The sequence below is a fragment of the Pongo abelii genome, chromosome 14 (assembly GCF_028885655.2).
Source record: "Pongo abelii isolate AG06213 chromosome 14, NHGRI_mPonAbe1-v2.0_pri, whole genome shotgun sequence".
NCBI classification, from domain to species: Eukaryota; Metazoa; Chordata; class Mammalia; order Primates; family Hominidae; genus Pongo; species Pongo abelii.
The window spans coordinates 22,989,868-23,005,956 of record NC_071999.2 but is presented as its reverse complement, the minus strand read 5'-3'; positions in this window follow the sequence as shown (position 1 = coordinate 23,005,956).

Genomic DNA, 16,089 nt, shown 5'->3' with positions numbered 1-16,089 from the left:
AGCCAGGCAGAGGCGCTCCTCACTTCCCAGACGGGGCTGCCGGGCAGAGGCGCTCCTCACTTCCTCCCAGATGGGGTGGCAGCCAGGCAGAGGCGCTCCTCACCTCCCAGATGGGGCTGCCGGGCAGAGGCAGTCCTCACTTCCCAGATGGGGTGGCTGGGCAGAGGCGCTCCTCACCTCCCAGACGATGGGCGGCCGGGCAGAGGCACTCCTCACTTCCCAGATGGGGCAGCTGGGCAGAGGCGCTCCTCACTTCCTCCCATATGGGGTGGCAGCCAGGCGGAGGCGCTCCTCACCTCCCAGATGGGGCTGCCGGGCAGAGGCGCTCCTCACTTCCCAGACGGGGTGGCTGGACAGAGGTGCTCCTCACCTCCCAGATGATAGGCGGCCGGGCAGAGGCGCTCCTCACTTCCCAGACGGGGCGGCTGGGCAGAGGCGCTCCTCACTTCCCAGAAGGGGCAGCCGGACAGAGGCGCTCCTCACTTCCTCCCAGACAGGGTGGCAGCCAGGCAGAGGCGCTCCTCACTTCCCAGATGGGGCTGCCGGGCAGAGGCGCTCCTCAATTCCCAAACGGGGTGGCCGGGCAGAGGTGCTCCTCACCTCCCAGACGATGGGCGGCCAGGCAGAGGCGCTCCTCACTTCCCAGATGGGACAGCCGGACAGAGGCGCTCCTCACTTCCTCCCAGACGGGGTGGCAGCCAGGCAGAGGCGCTCCTCACTTCCCAGATGGGGTGGCCGGGCAGAGACGCCCCTCACCTCCCAGATGGGGTGGCCGGGCAGAGGCGCTCCTCACTTCCTCCCAGACGGGGTGGCAGCCAGACAGAGGCGCTCCTCACCTCCCAGATGGGGCGGCCGGGCAGAGGTGCTCCTCACTTCCTCCCAGATGAGGTGGTGGCCAGGCAGAGGCGCTCCTCACCTCCCAGATGGGGCGGCCAGACAGAGGTGCTCCTCATCTCCCAGACAGGGAGGCCAGACAGAGGTACTCCTCATCTCCCAGACAGGGCGGCCGGGCAGAGGCGCTCCTCACTTCCCAGACGTTGGGCGGCCAGGCAGAGGCGCTCCTCTTCTCCCCGACAGGGCGGCCAGGCAGAGGTGCTCCTCACTTCCCAGAGGAGGCAGCCGGGCAGAAGCGCTCCTCACTTTCCAGACGGGGCGGCCAGGTAGAGGTGCTCCTCACTTCCCCGATGGGGCGGCCGGGCAGAGGCGCTCCTCACATCCCAGACGATGGGCAGCCAGGCAGAGACCCTCCTCACTTCCTATACAGGATGGCGGCCGGGCAGAGGCGCTCCTCACTTCCCAGACGGGGCAGCCAGGCAGAGGGGCTCCTCACATCCCAGACGATGGGCGGCCAGGCAGAGACGCTCCTCACTTCCTAGACTCGGTGGCGGCAGGGCAGAGGCTGTAATCTTAGCACTTTAGGAGGCCAAGGCAGGCGGCTGGGAGGTGGAGGTTGTAGCGAGCTGAGATCATGCCACTGCACTCCAGCCTGAGCAACATTGAGCATTGAGTGAGCGAGACTCCGTCTGCAATCCCAGCACCTCGGGAGGCCGAGGTGGGCAGATCACTCCAGACCTGTTTCCATCACAGGACTCTTTCTCTAAGTGTTTCCTATCCAGTAATCACTGTTTATTTGATTGTCCACCAAGCTCCAGACTTGCTAGGTTCTTTCGCGTGCAATTCTTTGTGGGGATCCAGCTGCCTCATCTGTGATCCCCAGGCAACCTGACATTACAGCCTTCAGTTCTGTTTTCATCCTAAGGCCACACCTGCCTGTTTCTCTATGCCTTTCTCTATATTCACATCATTGCCATAGGCAATCAGCTCTTTCGGACCATTTTCCAGGAATTAATACCTATGAAAGGGAACTTTTCCTGATAGTCTTTCTTAACAGTTTTAGGTTAGTCTTCACAATGTCGCTCCTTTAGACTTAAACAGACAACTGGCCCTCCATGTTCCAGCTCCACTGTGATGGATGTGTTTCTCCGCTTCTCTAGGAACTGCATCTCTGATATCATTCTACTCCCAAGGCCTGTCACACAGCCTGGTCTGTAGGAAGGGGGTAGCTAGAGCCAGCTCCTCCCACCCAGGTCCCCCAGCCCCAGTCCGGCTACTTCCTAACTTAACCCTGGGCAAGTTTCTTAGCCTCGCTGTGCCTCAGTCTCCTCAGCTCTGATGAGGGGTTGGTGTGAGGATTAACAGAAAGCCTAAAGACAGCACTTGGCAGGTAGCTAGAGCTACCCTTAGTGGTTAGTATTCATGTGGCAGGACTGCAGTACATGCTTATCAGAGGACAGAGCTCAGAAAACTAGTTTGTCTTTGGCAGTAATCTTCTCTTGAACGACATAAGAATCATCTTTTATTTTGAAGACAGCAAGATCCCCGTAGCTTCACTTTGGCAGTGCCATGTTTTTCAGAGCCTGCTCGATTTGTACACTGAGTGTGGCTACTTCTGCAGATGTGCTGTAATGCAGCAGGTTCACTGCACTGATTCCTTAAGTGTTAGATGAAGCACATTGCAACCTGCCATATCTGGGAATGCCAATGGTATCCTGCTAAGAGTCTGGATGCTGAGATTGGACAGAGATAAGTGGCAAAATATTTTATGAAAATAAATGCTGAATATATAACCTTTTGGTAAATCATTTCCAAGTAGATGCTTTATTTTTCTCTATTTTATGGATAAATATGTGTCAACTAGCTTTTTGTTCATAGATGCAGAGCACATTAAAAACCTGAATATTCCATACATATAAATGAGCTGCTATATCCTAGTGATTAGAAGCATAAACTCGGATGCCGAGCAGAGAGAATTTCCATCCCCAGCTCCATTCTGCATAGCTATGTGACTGCACAGTCACTTAACTTCAAGTTACAGTTTCTCCATCTATAAATTGGGAAACCAATATAGTACTTAACTCCTAAGGTGGTTTTTGAAGATTATATATGAAAATGTATGTAAGGCCCTCAGTTCAGTACCTGGCATACTCTAAGTGCTCAGTAATGTTAGACAATATATTTAAAGTTGATGGTGCTACTGGACTGGATCTCAGTGCAGGCAAATGTGAGAGTGAAGAATGATTCATAGATGACCAGTGGCATTTTATAGAGTGAGATAAACACATTGCATGAGGCTGGAGCAGGGCTTCCCCATGCTCCATATGTATCCAAGTTCTCTGTGGAGCTTTCAGAGGAGACTGATGCCCAGTACTATTCCTGGAGATGTAGATTCACTTGAAAAGAGTCTCAGGCACCCACCCAGCCCAGTTGAGAGCCCTCTGGCTCCAGCACAGTGCTCTGCAGTTACTGAGGTCGTAGCTACCAGCTGTTCCTTGGTGTCGTCTAGCACAGAGGTGTTCGTTGTTTGAGAAGAGACAGGCTGGGGATCTGAACATTCATTCAGATCCATCCCCATCTCTGAGAAAAAGATTCCCAACATAGCATCTGCTGATATGGATTTGAGTAGGAAATAAGCCTCACGCATTATTCACATTCATCTTTTACCCCTCAATCCCATATGTGCAGTCCTCATCCCAGTAGACTTTATATTAGTGAGTGGAAGTACAGCTTTGTACATTGTACTGAAGCTGGCCAGCACTTTAACTTTTTGAGGGAAGAGACATTTTGCTCCATTTTTGCATTTGGCCTATCATGTCTTATGTTATAAACATTTCTAGGCCTTTCTCTTTCTCTAAATTTCAAACTCCTCTTGAAGAATACCTACGTCTTACTTATTTTAAATTTCCTAACGGCTCATTGCTATGCACATTGCAAGCTTAGAGTGAAATTCCTGGGAAATGGATTAACCATGAGAAATTACTAAGCAGTCATGGAGATGAGCTGTGAAAATGTATTCTGGTGATATGGTGTAAATTATCCATAGCAATCACATATAAAAACATGTAGATTTAAGAAAATAAGGCCGGGCACGGTAGCTTATGCCTGTAATCCCAGCACTTTGGGAGGCCAAGGCAGGCTGATCATGAGATCAGGAGATCAAGACCATCCTGGCTAACACGGTGAAACCCAGTCTCTACTAAAAATACAAAAAAATTAGCCGGGTGTGGTAGCAGGCGCCTGTAGTCCCAGCTACCCAGGAGGCTGAGGCAGGAGAATGACATGAACCTGGGAGGCATAGCTTGGAGTGAGCCGAGATCGTGCCATTGCACTCCAGCCTGGGCGATAGAGTGAGACTTCATCTCAAAAAAAAAAAAAAAAAAAAGTACATTACACTTTCACAATAAACCCAGACTTCTGTTTATTGGACCTTTGGGAATGGATGAGGGAATCTTTTGGTGTTAATGCCATTGAGTCTTGGATAAGAAAACCCTACCTTTTCATCTTTTATGACAAAGTTATCAATTAATTTCCTGGAACTTAGAGAAAAGAATACCATACTTAAATGAAGTTTAGGTATCTGAAAGTCACACTAAGGCCAAGTAACAGCAGGAACAAGGGAAAACACTAGAACCAAGTGGTCCTAGATGAGGTGGTCAGTTTTCTGTATTTGAGAGTTGATTGAATATGAGAAGAAATGTTATGTCCCCTTCACAACTTACATCAGCCTCTCTGAGCACAATTGTGACACTCTGTTGGATTCTGTGGGGAAGATCACAGAAACACAAGACGTGACTTCTGCTCTCACGAGGTTTGCCTCTGGCCTGAACACCTCCTCGAGATATAGGCAATCCAGGTGCCTGCTGGCATGTCCACTTGGATGACCTGTTGGGTTTCACATTTGACATACTAAACCTCATTCATCTATACAATGGCATGTGGAGCTTGAAGGAAACTCAGCTTTACCTCCCAGGGTTTGCTGATGGAATATTGTTGCCAGACCCATTTCTTCTTGCCCTGAGGATCCTTTCCCTTTCCACTCCTGCCATTATACAATCATCAATTCGCATAGCCCCTCACTCTGTGATCCTCCCAACAGATCATGATTGCGCTTTGGATTCCTATAGTACTATGTTTGTACTTCATTTCTTAACTTAGTGTAACTGATGTTTAAATTAAATATTTAAATGTATTTAACCCATACTTACTTCCCCATCACTTTGTAAATGTCTTGTGGAAAAAGACTATCTTACTAATCTTGTGTGCCTTTCATGTTTCTTTGCACATAGCGTACTATAAATATTTGTTGAATGAATGAGTGAAGAGAAAAGGAAGACTGTCTAAGATGGGTCAATTGATGCCAAAGTGTTTGCAGACAATACATTTTGTAGATGCTCATATTTTTATATTGCTGCTCTAGCCTTTTAAAATATGCCATATTTGGCCAGGCATGGTGGCTCACACCTGTAATCCCAGCACTTTAGGAGGCCAAGGTGGGAAGACTGCTTGAACTCAGGAGTTTGAGACCAGCCTGGGCAACATGGAAAAACTCTAAAAAAAAATCTCTAAAAAAAAAGTACAAAAATTAGCCAGGCATAGTGGTGTATGCTTGTAGTCCCAGCTACCTGGGAGGCTGAGGTCAGGGAATCACTTGAGCCCAGGGGGTTGAGCCCAGGAGGTTGAGGCTGTAGTGAGCCGTGATCCACTACCACTGTACTCCAGCTTGTGTGACAGAGGGAGAGGTTGTCTCCAAAAAAATAGAAAAAAAAAAAAAAAAAAAACCCACCAAAACAACAACAAGAAAAACAACACTGCCATATTTACTTTGATTGGTTCAAATCTTTAGAGACACAGCCTCTATTATCACTTGTAATATTTTAAATCCCTTGAAAACAGTGGTGTGATCTTACAGTGGAAAATTCACCAACCTGCCAACCCTGAAATAGATTGAGCCTCTACCCCAGACTCTTTCTTTGTTTATTGGATTTATCTAGTGCCTTTGCTTTAGAGCTGAGAGGACATATGCTAGTCACCTGGAGAGATCCTGTATTTCAAAACAACCGATAGCCAATAAGAATGGGGAAGACGGCAGACACTGTCTCTGATGTTGACATATCCTGCTTTGTCTCCCCTCGCTTTCCCTTAGCAAGGAAATGTTTCATATTCACAGCACAGTCAGTACTCCTTGCCTGCCACCAGGCCCGGAGCGAGAAAAGCCCAGAAAGGAGGACCTAGCAGGTACCCAGGCCTCTCGAAGTCACAGCTGGTGGCGTGAGGGACCAACCATCCATTACACCAGACCACACAGCGCCTGGTTGCAGCCTGCTCCTGGCCCAGCCTCTTAAGGCGATCGGCTCTTCTCCTCTCTCTGCTTCATCCCACAAATCTTCCCTCTGGCCCTCACCCTCCTCCCATCTCTGCTTTCTGTCTTATCTCCTTGTCACAGTACTAGAAAGGGTGAGCCGACCAAAGCCGTCCTGAGCACTGCCATGGTTCTGTTTCATTAGCAGCACACAGAACAAGTGAGGAGGGGTGGACAGAACAGACAGGATCCTGCCAACAATGAGTGAGTAATAAGCATATCCATGCAAGGTTTTCCAGCTCACGCGAAGCCACGTCTCTTGGAAGGTTACCCCCATGGCTCCTCCAGAAAGGAACTGCACCTCCCGCCCCTCAGCCTCTGTTGCCACCTTTCCAAACACAGAGGCGCTCCACCGTAGCCAGCAAACAGTTATCTTGACAGTGCAGGGAAAAAGTGATACCTCTAAGAGAAGGTGTAGCAGAGAAAGCTAGAGAAAATGTTGCAGAGAAACCCCTCCAACTGAAATGATGAGCCAGTAGTCATCTTTTGATGCCTATCCTCTTCCACCTCCCTCTCCACAAAAATAAATAAATTAAAGAAATTCAGCACCTGTGGAAAACTCTGCCAAGAGGAAGTTACCTCCTGTGTGGTTTGTCAGATTCAGGTTCTTCACACTTTCCATGGGAACAAAGAATGTCTACATATTTCCTATCAAGTGAGGACAATGGTGAGGCTCTGCAAACCATTTTGAATCCTTGGGTTATTTGGGTAGGAAGTTATTAAAAAAAATAGTCTGTAGGAAAATGTTTGATTCCATTTTATTCAGTCTCAGGATGAATTTCTTATGGCATTTCAGGGCAATGGAGAAGCCGTGGGGACAAGAGAACAGCGGGAGAGTCCTGTGCCAATCAGAGTGCAGGGCTGTGTTATCTGGCTATTGCCAGGTAACAAACTGTCTCAAAACTTTGTGACATAAAGCACTGATTTTATTATGCTCATGTGTCCCTGTCTCCATTCTGTGATGCTGGGGCCTTGTCTGGGAAGACTCAAAGACTGGGAGTGACTGCTTGGCTGGGCTGGGATGAGGCATCTTTACTTACACATCTGTCACTGGACACTGGCTGTCTGCTGGGACCTGCTGGGGTGATGGCTGGAGAACATTTGACCTCTCCAAGTGGCCTGGCCTTCCTCATTGCAGTGACCTCTGAATTGTTAGCTGCCTTATATTACAGCAAGTGTGCGAGTCGGCAGGTGGAAGCTCTGCTGTCTTTGTCACCTAGCCTCAGAAGTCACATAGCCTCACTTCCACTGCCCTCTACTGGTGGGAACAGTCATAAAAGCCCACCCATTTTCAAGGCAAGAGGACATAGCCTGCGCCTCTCAAAGGGAGGATTGTCAAAGCCGCACTGGAAGATCATGTAAGTTGGAAGACAGCATTGCTGCTATATTTGAGAGATTGTGCTGTGCTCTATGTAGTGCTTTCTGTAGGAAATAAACAAGCTAAGTTCTCTGGTGAAAACACATCTGAAAACGTGTTAACAGGAATATAGCTAATCCTTAGCATTTCTTGTAGTAGCTAAGGTCAGTGTACCTAAGCAGTAGTCTTGATGCTAAGTTAACAACAGGTAGCCAAAAGGAGTGTTTTCTAGCTATTTGGAAATTGAAATTCAACCAAAAAAGCTACTGTCGCTCTGCATCAGTTACATCATGATACCTTAGATCTAGGCTACCTTTTTTCCTGAATAATAGAAGGTTACATTGATTAGAAATTATGCGGAAAGTAGATTCCGTCATATAAAAATTGATTAAAGTTTGACTGTATTCTCTGTTAAAGTAAGAAGCCTTTTAAATAATTGAGTTCTTTGAAAGAATTTTTAATTTTATATTTTTTATCTATTTAGCCATGATAAATAGAATCAGATAGGAGACCAAGCGTGAATATTCAGCACAACCTTCAATCAGGTGTACATATGTATTTCTCTCTATGTTCTAAAGGACCCAGCAATGTGTAGTGCTTATGAGTTCTCATTTGACAGAGGAGGACTACTATGTGGAATGCCATGTAATGGCCAGGCGCAGTGGCTCATGCTATAATCCCAGCCCTTTGGAGTCCTAGGCAGGAGGATCGCTTCAGGCTGGGAGTTTGAGACCAGCCTGGCAACATAGTGAGATCCCCCCCACACACACCTCTACCAAAAAAAAAAAAAAAAATTAGCCAGACTCGGTGGCACACGCCTATAGTCCTGGCCACTGGGGAGGCTGATGTGTAAGGATTGTTTGAGCCCTGGAAGAGTTCGAGGCCACAGGGAGATATGATCATACCATTGCACTACAGCCTGGGTGATAGAGCAAGATTCCAACTCTAAAAGAAAAGAACAGATACATATAAATTCCATGTAAACTTTTACACTTTTATTTCTTGTCTCAATTCTGGTTTTTTTCTTGAGCAATTTCTTCTTTTCATTCTCATGAAAGTTAAGGTGAGGACGTTGTGCTTACCCACAAACTGTGTATCCACATAGCCTTCACTGCCATTTGTCCTGAGCCTTTTCAAGAAGCTCAAATCCTAGAATGATTGAAACATCTCTTAGATCCCAAAGTGACTTAAGAACCATGTTAAGAATTAATCCTGCTTTGTAGGAAGTTACACAACAGCGCATTTGTGGCAGTGCCACAGCAAGCCAGGGACTGGCCCATGGGCGGTACGCTGTCATTCCCAGTGCTCTCTCTGCCTTCCAGAGAAACAGGAATTTGCCACACATCTGTGACTCATTTGCTGGAGCTGTTAAGTGATGATGGTTTAAAATCTCAGGGAAGTAAAGCCACCACTTACTGAACACTTCCTGTGTGCTGTGCACTCACTTGTACACTTGTAACCACATTATTTTATTTCATCTTGACGATAATCCTTTAAAGGAGCTTTTATTATCCCACTTTTACACATGAGGAAATTGAAGTTCTGGGAGGATGAGTAACTTGTAGAAGGTCACACCGTATGTGAGTAACGGACCCAGCCTCTCCAACTACTCTCAGCTGATTACAGAGATTAAATTAGAAGCAGTTCTTCCTTTCTTGGAAAAGTAAACCTAATGGGAAACTCAGAAGCCATAAAGGAAAAGAGGGATTAATTTAGCCACATAAAAATGTAAGGCTTCTGCTCAACAAACTGCACCAAAAACTTGGATCAGGGATGTATAACAAACTAGTGGGGTGGGGAAGGAGACTGCCAAGCCGTGATAAAAGGCCAATTTTTAAAACATAACAAAGAACTTTTTAACAGTCAGTGAGCACGAGACATACAGACTGCTGTGAACATAGGACAGGATGCTCAGCCTCATTCGTGATTAGAGAAATACAAATTATTTGCTGCAAATTACATTTTCAGCTGTAGGTTTGACAAGGATTTTAGAAGTGGATAATGTTCAGTACTGTCAAGCGTGCAGGACAACAGGTGCCCTCCATCTCCATTATCTGTGGACATGCAAATTGGTACAATTCTACATTAAAACTGAAAATACACATACTCTTTGACTCAGCATTTATTTATTCCACAAATATTTTAATATAGGTATTCAAAGATATGGGCACTGCTCTATTCATTGCCATGCCAGAAACTTCATCAATAGAAGACTGATTAAATAAATTATAGAATATTTATACCACCGAACACTAGTAGCCATTATTATTATTTTTTACTTGAATCTTGTTTTTTATTTTAGCACTTTATACAGCTTGCCTCATTAAGTATGACCCAGCTAAGATGTTTTTTCATAGGGCATGGCACATATATTTTGTTTTGTTTCCTTTTATTTTTGCTCTGGATCTCATGTGTAGCAAGTAGAGATATGAAATTAAATATTCCACAATAGGTATGCCCCCTAAGTAGCCATTATAAAGTGTTCTATACACCATTAAGTAAAGAAGACAAAGATATATTGAAAGAACTAAGGTATACATATTCAATAAATTATTCCATTTTTTGTTTGTGTAAACATGTAGACTTTTGGGCATAGGAAATATCTATAAAGATACAAGGGAAATCGTTAACAATTATTATCTACTGAGGACTGGAATTGGGGGTCTTGTCTACTTTGCAGTTCATATGCATACAATTTAAATTTTTTACGATGAACATGTATCATCTTTTATAATAAAATGCTGATTTCTAAAAATACAGTGTAGAAGACATTCATTTATTAGGGCCCTATTTGCAGGAAGCAGCATAAGTAAATCATCCCATGTTGACAGATAGAACTTATCCAACCATAGAGAACAGATATCAATGACTTAATAGGCAGTAAAGATAATAAAAATTTTAGAAAACCAACTAGAACCTCTTGGGAGTGAGTTTCTCTAGCTAGATGGGTTCTTCAGCCTAGCACAAATAGGAAAAAATAGTTTTTTGGAAAGATAGTTTCTGAAATCTTATCCAATTCCCTGTATACGTTAATACCTTTTTTTTCTATTTACCGAAGTGACACATTCATTGTCAAAATTTGGAAAATACCAGTAAGCTCACATGGGCTTTATTTTTAACAGGCTACAAATTTAAATACAGATAACAATTGCAAGATTATGTCCAAGAAAAGAGAGGAAATTGACGGCTGAACTGATGATTGATTAGAATGACTTTTTTCTTTTTAAAATTGAGTTATATAAGAGGTAAAGGAAACAGACTGATGGCTGGAGAATTTGACAATGTATAAGAGAATCTGAGAATTCTTTTGAAAAATACTCAAATTTTCAGCCAAGATAGAGTCACATCCACCACTGAAGGGAATCTTAAACCATCATTGCATAAAACTTTGGAGATGAAAGACTTCTTACTCCTTCATTTTACAAAGAAAAATTGGGGTCTAGTTTTTTCATTAATTCAATTTTAAAATAACGAGTATCCAATGCAATACTCTTTCCACTTCCTGATCCTGTCTGGTGCAAGAAGAATATTTTTCTAGGACATTGCTCATTATTCACTTGAGGAATAAGTATGGCTTTCAACAAACAAAGGCAAAATCATGAGATATAACTAAAATTGATGATTCACCTTTGAAGTAGTTTCAGGTCATTATTTTAATACCTTGTTCACACAGAACCTGTTTTACATTCATTTGCAGACTTCAAATAACTCATTTCAGGGTGAAGTTTAGATGAGTGACATTAGAGCCCTCTGAATTCTCTTTGGTTTGGCATGAAGTGAGAGTTCTGAAAAGAATATCAAGCTAAATGCTCAACTTAAAAGCAACACTTGTTTTTTTAATTTAAAAAATCCAATATTATTTCAATTTTCTTAATGACAGATTGTGTCATGCTCTTTAGTCATTTTCTACATTTCTCTCAATGTAGAAAATGGAGCATGGGTTGAAGTAGACAGCAGAAGTGGAAGCCAAATAAAGATATCCGATTCCAACTCGCTGTGATATGGGAGGACAAGGGAAGAAAAGGTAAAGCACCGCAGCCAACAGCACTGATTGAGGAAATATCGTACTCACAAGGTTTATTAGGCTGTTCTTGCATTGCTATAAAGAAATACCTGAGACTAAATAATTTATAAAGAAAGAGGTTTAATTGGCTCTTAGTTCTGCAGGCTGTACAGGAAGCATGATGCTGGCATCTGCTCGGCTTCTAGGGAGGCCTCGGGAAGCTTACAATCGTGGTGGAAGGCAGAGGGGCTGCAGGCAAGTCACGTGGTGAAAGCAGGAGCAAGTGAGAGAGAGTAGGGGGAGGGAGGAGCCACACACACCAGAACTCATGAGAACTCACTGTCCCGAAAACAGCACCGCTCCATGACGGATCCACCCCCATGATCCAAACAGTTCCCACCAGGCCCCACCTCCAGCATTGGGGATTATAATTCAGCATGAGATTTGGGCAGGGACCAGTATCCAAACTGTATCACAAGGAAAGCTTCAGGAGCTGAGGCAACCCTTCTAACATGTGGGGTCTTGCCAAGTTTCGCCAGTGGTCCTGGAGATTAGGTGAGTTACTAGGATCAAGATCCTCAAGCCATATCCCCCATATAAATGGAATCTGGGCAGTTCTCCAGCAGGATCGCCAGGCCTCAGATCACCTCTGCCAGGTTCCTGGAAATGGCCCACAGGGTGTGGGTCCAGCTGATTAGTGTATCAGTCAAGGTCAGCCAGGCTTGTGTTGCAGTAACAAATCACCTGAGAATCTCTGTGAATTCACCCAACTGAAGTGTGTTTCTCACTCTGGCCATGTGTGGGTGGGGTGCCCTCTGCATCATTCTCACATACAGAGCTGGTCTGTGGGGGATCTACTCTCTCGGTTGTTCCTGGGGCTGCTGGGCTGCAGGGAACCAAGCCACACCACCTGCGTGTCCTGCCAACTGCCAACTGCTAAGGGGTGGGCACAGGCAATTCCCCCATGTGCCTGGAAGCAGAGGGAAGGCACTGTGCTGTGCAGGTAACTCAGACTGCTGGGAAGGACTGTATATCAAAGTAGACTACAGTTCACAGGGTCTTTGGGATCCTGGTAGGGCCTTTTACAAGCCCACCCCATAGCAACAGCCCCCTGTAGAGTGGCGTTGAATGTGATAGGGTTACTTCTCCACAGGGAGCCTGCTACCAGGAATCATTCAGACTTCTCCAAGCCCATTTCTTGTTCTCTCTCATTAACTTCTTTAATGGTCTCCTACCTCATTCCTTCCCCTTTAAGTCTACTTCTGCTAAGGGATGTTTGATTCCTCTTTGCAGAGTTCAGCTTTGGTTACATTACTCCCTCACACAGAAATGTTTGGAGGTTTCCCATTCTCTACACTTTTGCAACTCAAACTTGTCCATAGACCAGCAGTATCAACATCAGCTGGGGTCTTGCTAAAATGCAGCCTCTCAGGCCCCACCCCAGAACTGCAGAATCACAGTCTGCATCTTAACAGGATCACAGGAGATTTCTTTTCTTCTCTTTTCTTTTCTTGTTTGATGGAGTCTCACTGTCACCCAGGCTGGAGTGCAGTGGTGCGATCTTGGCTCACTGTAACCCCTGCCTGCCAGGTTCAAGCCATTCTGCCTCAGCCTCCCGAGTAGCTGAGACTACAGGTGCACGTTACCATACCAGGCTAATTTTTTGTATTTTTAGTAGAGACAAGGTTTCACCATGCTGGCCAGGCTGGTCGAGATTTCGAATATTAAAGTTTGAAAAGCACTTATGCCTAGTATTGGGTCTCGAATTTGGTGGCACAGCTGAATTATCTGGAAAGCTTTAAAAATTGCCCATTCCCACTTTCCAAGTCTGGACCGGGGCCTTGCACCGAGATCTTTTAAAACTTTCAGGTGACTATTGTGGGTGAGAATTTGAGAACTCTGGAGTTTGGGAACTCAGGTGACACTCCCAACCACCCATAGTGTGGCTCCCGAACCTTTCCTGTGCCATCTTTCACTCTAACTATATCAGGCTGACCTCCAGTCCCCGAACACCCTATGCTTTTATATAATGTGTTTTAGCCTATTACCAGAAGTCACCAGACATTGTACACGCCTTCTTCTCATGACTGGAGAGGGTCTAGGATGACTGCATATAAATTTATCATTGAAAATGCCATGACTACAAGGCACGGAGACATAAATACATGCATTTACTCAATTCTACATTTAGTTTTCCTGATTAATAAAACGTAAGACCTGATTCCTCCAGATGACAGCTTACTATGGTACTACGTATCTTTTTTTGTTTTAGTCTTATTGAACATCAAAATTATGATGGGTAATTGGAAGAATATGCTTATTTCATTGAGTTAATGTTGTGGGTTATAAACAGGAGCTTTTAAAAATATATATATTGCAGTAGCAGTGGCAACTGTTTTTCTTTTTTTTTGTTTTTGTTTTTGTTTGTTTGTTTGTTTGAGATGAAGTCTTGCTCTGTTGCCCAGGCTGAAGTGCCGTGGCGCAATCTTAGCTCACTGCAACCTCTACCTCCCAGATTCTCCTGTCTCGGCCTCTTGAGTAGCTGGGATTACAGGCACGCACCACCATGCCCAGCTAATTTTTGTATTTTCAGTAGAGACGGGGTTTCACCATGTTGGCCAGGCTGATCTTGAACCCCTGACCTCACGATCCGCCACCTCTGCCTCCCAAAGTGCTGGGATTATAGGCGTGAGCCACGTGCCTGGCTGCAACTGCTTTTCATTACTCTCACTGCTTCACCTCCACTTGTGATCAGTGACACATGTTTGAGAGACACCTGGCTTTGGAGACAGAAATCAGGATCCTTGACCTCTTTATTACCTTTCCTAATGGAATGAGGTTGCACACATGGGCTGCGCTCTGCTGCACACATGGGCCACGCTCTGCTGCACACATGGGCTGCACTCTGCTGAGCACCGGCAGTTCACAGAGCCCCGTCGTTTTGGGGAGCGCTCCTCTGTCACTACAGTGCCTATTGTTGTAAAACCTTACCCACAGGACTGTTTTTTCCAAACAACCTCAGATAAATACTTACTTGATGTTTTTATTCTCACAAGGTGTTAATTTCTAACAAGACTTCTATGAACACAGCAAACAGTAGTTGCTTTTTCATGTGAACATTAAACATGACTCAAGGTATGAAAAGCCTACTGCAAAGGATCCAGAAGGATCTGTGGGATTTGGTGGGCTGCAGCAGACAAATGGCCTGCCAGTCTGTGACAAGTGTGCAGTCACCGTGGGCACCAGCCTTGGGAGGCACAGGATCCACTAAGTCGTCGGGATTACTGGGCTCTGCCCCTAGCAGCTCCCGGAGAGTTAGGGCCCTGTGTGCACATCTCTGCAAAGTCTGTTGGTCAAAGACATGAAAAGCCGGTATTAGTGGTGTCTGCCTGAGCCACCGTAAATCACCTCTCCCTCTGGGCTGCCATTGCATTGCCTATGCACAGCCTGCAGGCATGGGACGTGTGTCACTGGGGGAAGCATGCAACTCAGGAGTCCTATTATGTCCATATGAATGAGAATATGAAAGCATGCCCTGGCGCCTCTGTGCTGGGCTATTATTGGGACCGAGGACTCACACACAACAGTGACGTCATCCAGATGCACAACAGAAGATTGTACTGAAACGTCAGAAGCCAGATACCAGGTTTTCTCTCACAAACAGTTGTTTTAAGTGTCGATATCAAGGCTTGACAATGCTAGTGCTGGCAGGACTTTTGTTTTTCATTATCCCCATCTTCATCCCTAAACGAACTGTAGAGATGCAGAGAAATCGTCATTAGAATGAACTAAATTAAAAGCAGGAAGTGGTTAACTTTATGATGACTCTAAGATAATGTTAGTAAATAAAAAGCTAATTGGAATTCTCTGTATTCTGATAATAACTTTTTATTAGTAAGTTATTTGTGCTTTAATGGGCTGCTCATGGCCATGTGGTTGAGTCATGATGCTTTCCATTACTCATTTTTATTAACACATACAGTAAATATTAAAATAGATCTTGGGAGCGATAACATAGGTAGAAAATGATGGGTGGCTTGTCAAATACAAAATACAGCAGCATACTTACAGATGTGTTCTCATGCCATTTTCAAATTTATATTGGCTATTTTTAAACTTTATCAAGCCTTTCTCTGACTTCTGTTTTACTGTACTGCTGTTCTTGACATTCCCATCACCCCCCCACCCCACCCCGACACCAGAATGAAATTTTGGTGTGGCTTATAAAAGGCATCCCAAAAGCTAGGACTTTGACAGCCAATGATATGTATCTTTTTAAAATGTTTCATTCAGGGTAAGCAAATGAGCAACAGCAAGGGAAAAACACATTTTAGTATTTTTCTCCCTGTTAGAGATTGTTTTGTGCTTTTTAACTAGGATACCAGAAAGCGAAGTATTTCAAAGTGTTTCTTTAGCAAACTACATATACTCAACCAGATTTCTAGTAGCATTTTTCTTGAATGTTTAAAAAAAGTAAACTTTTTAAACTTTTACTTTCTATTTTTCTTATCCTTCCATAAGTGATTTGTGTAC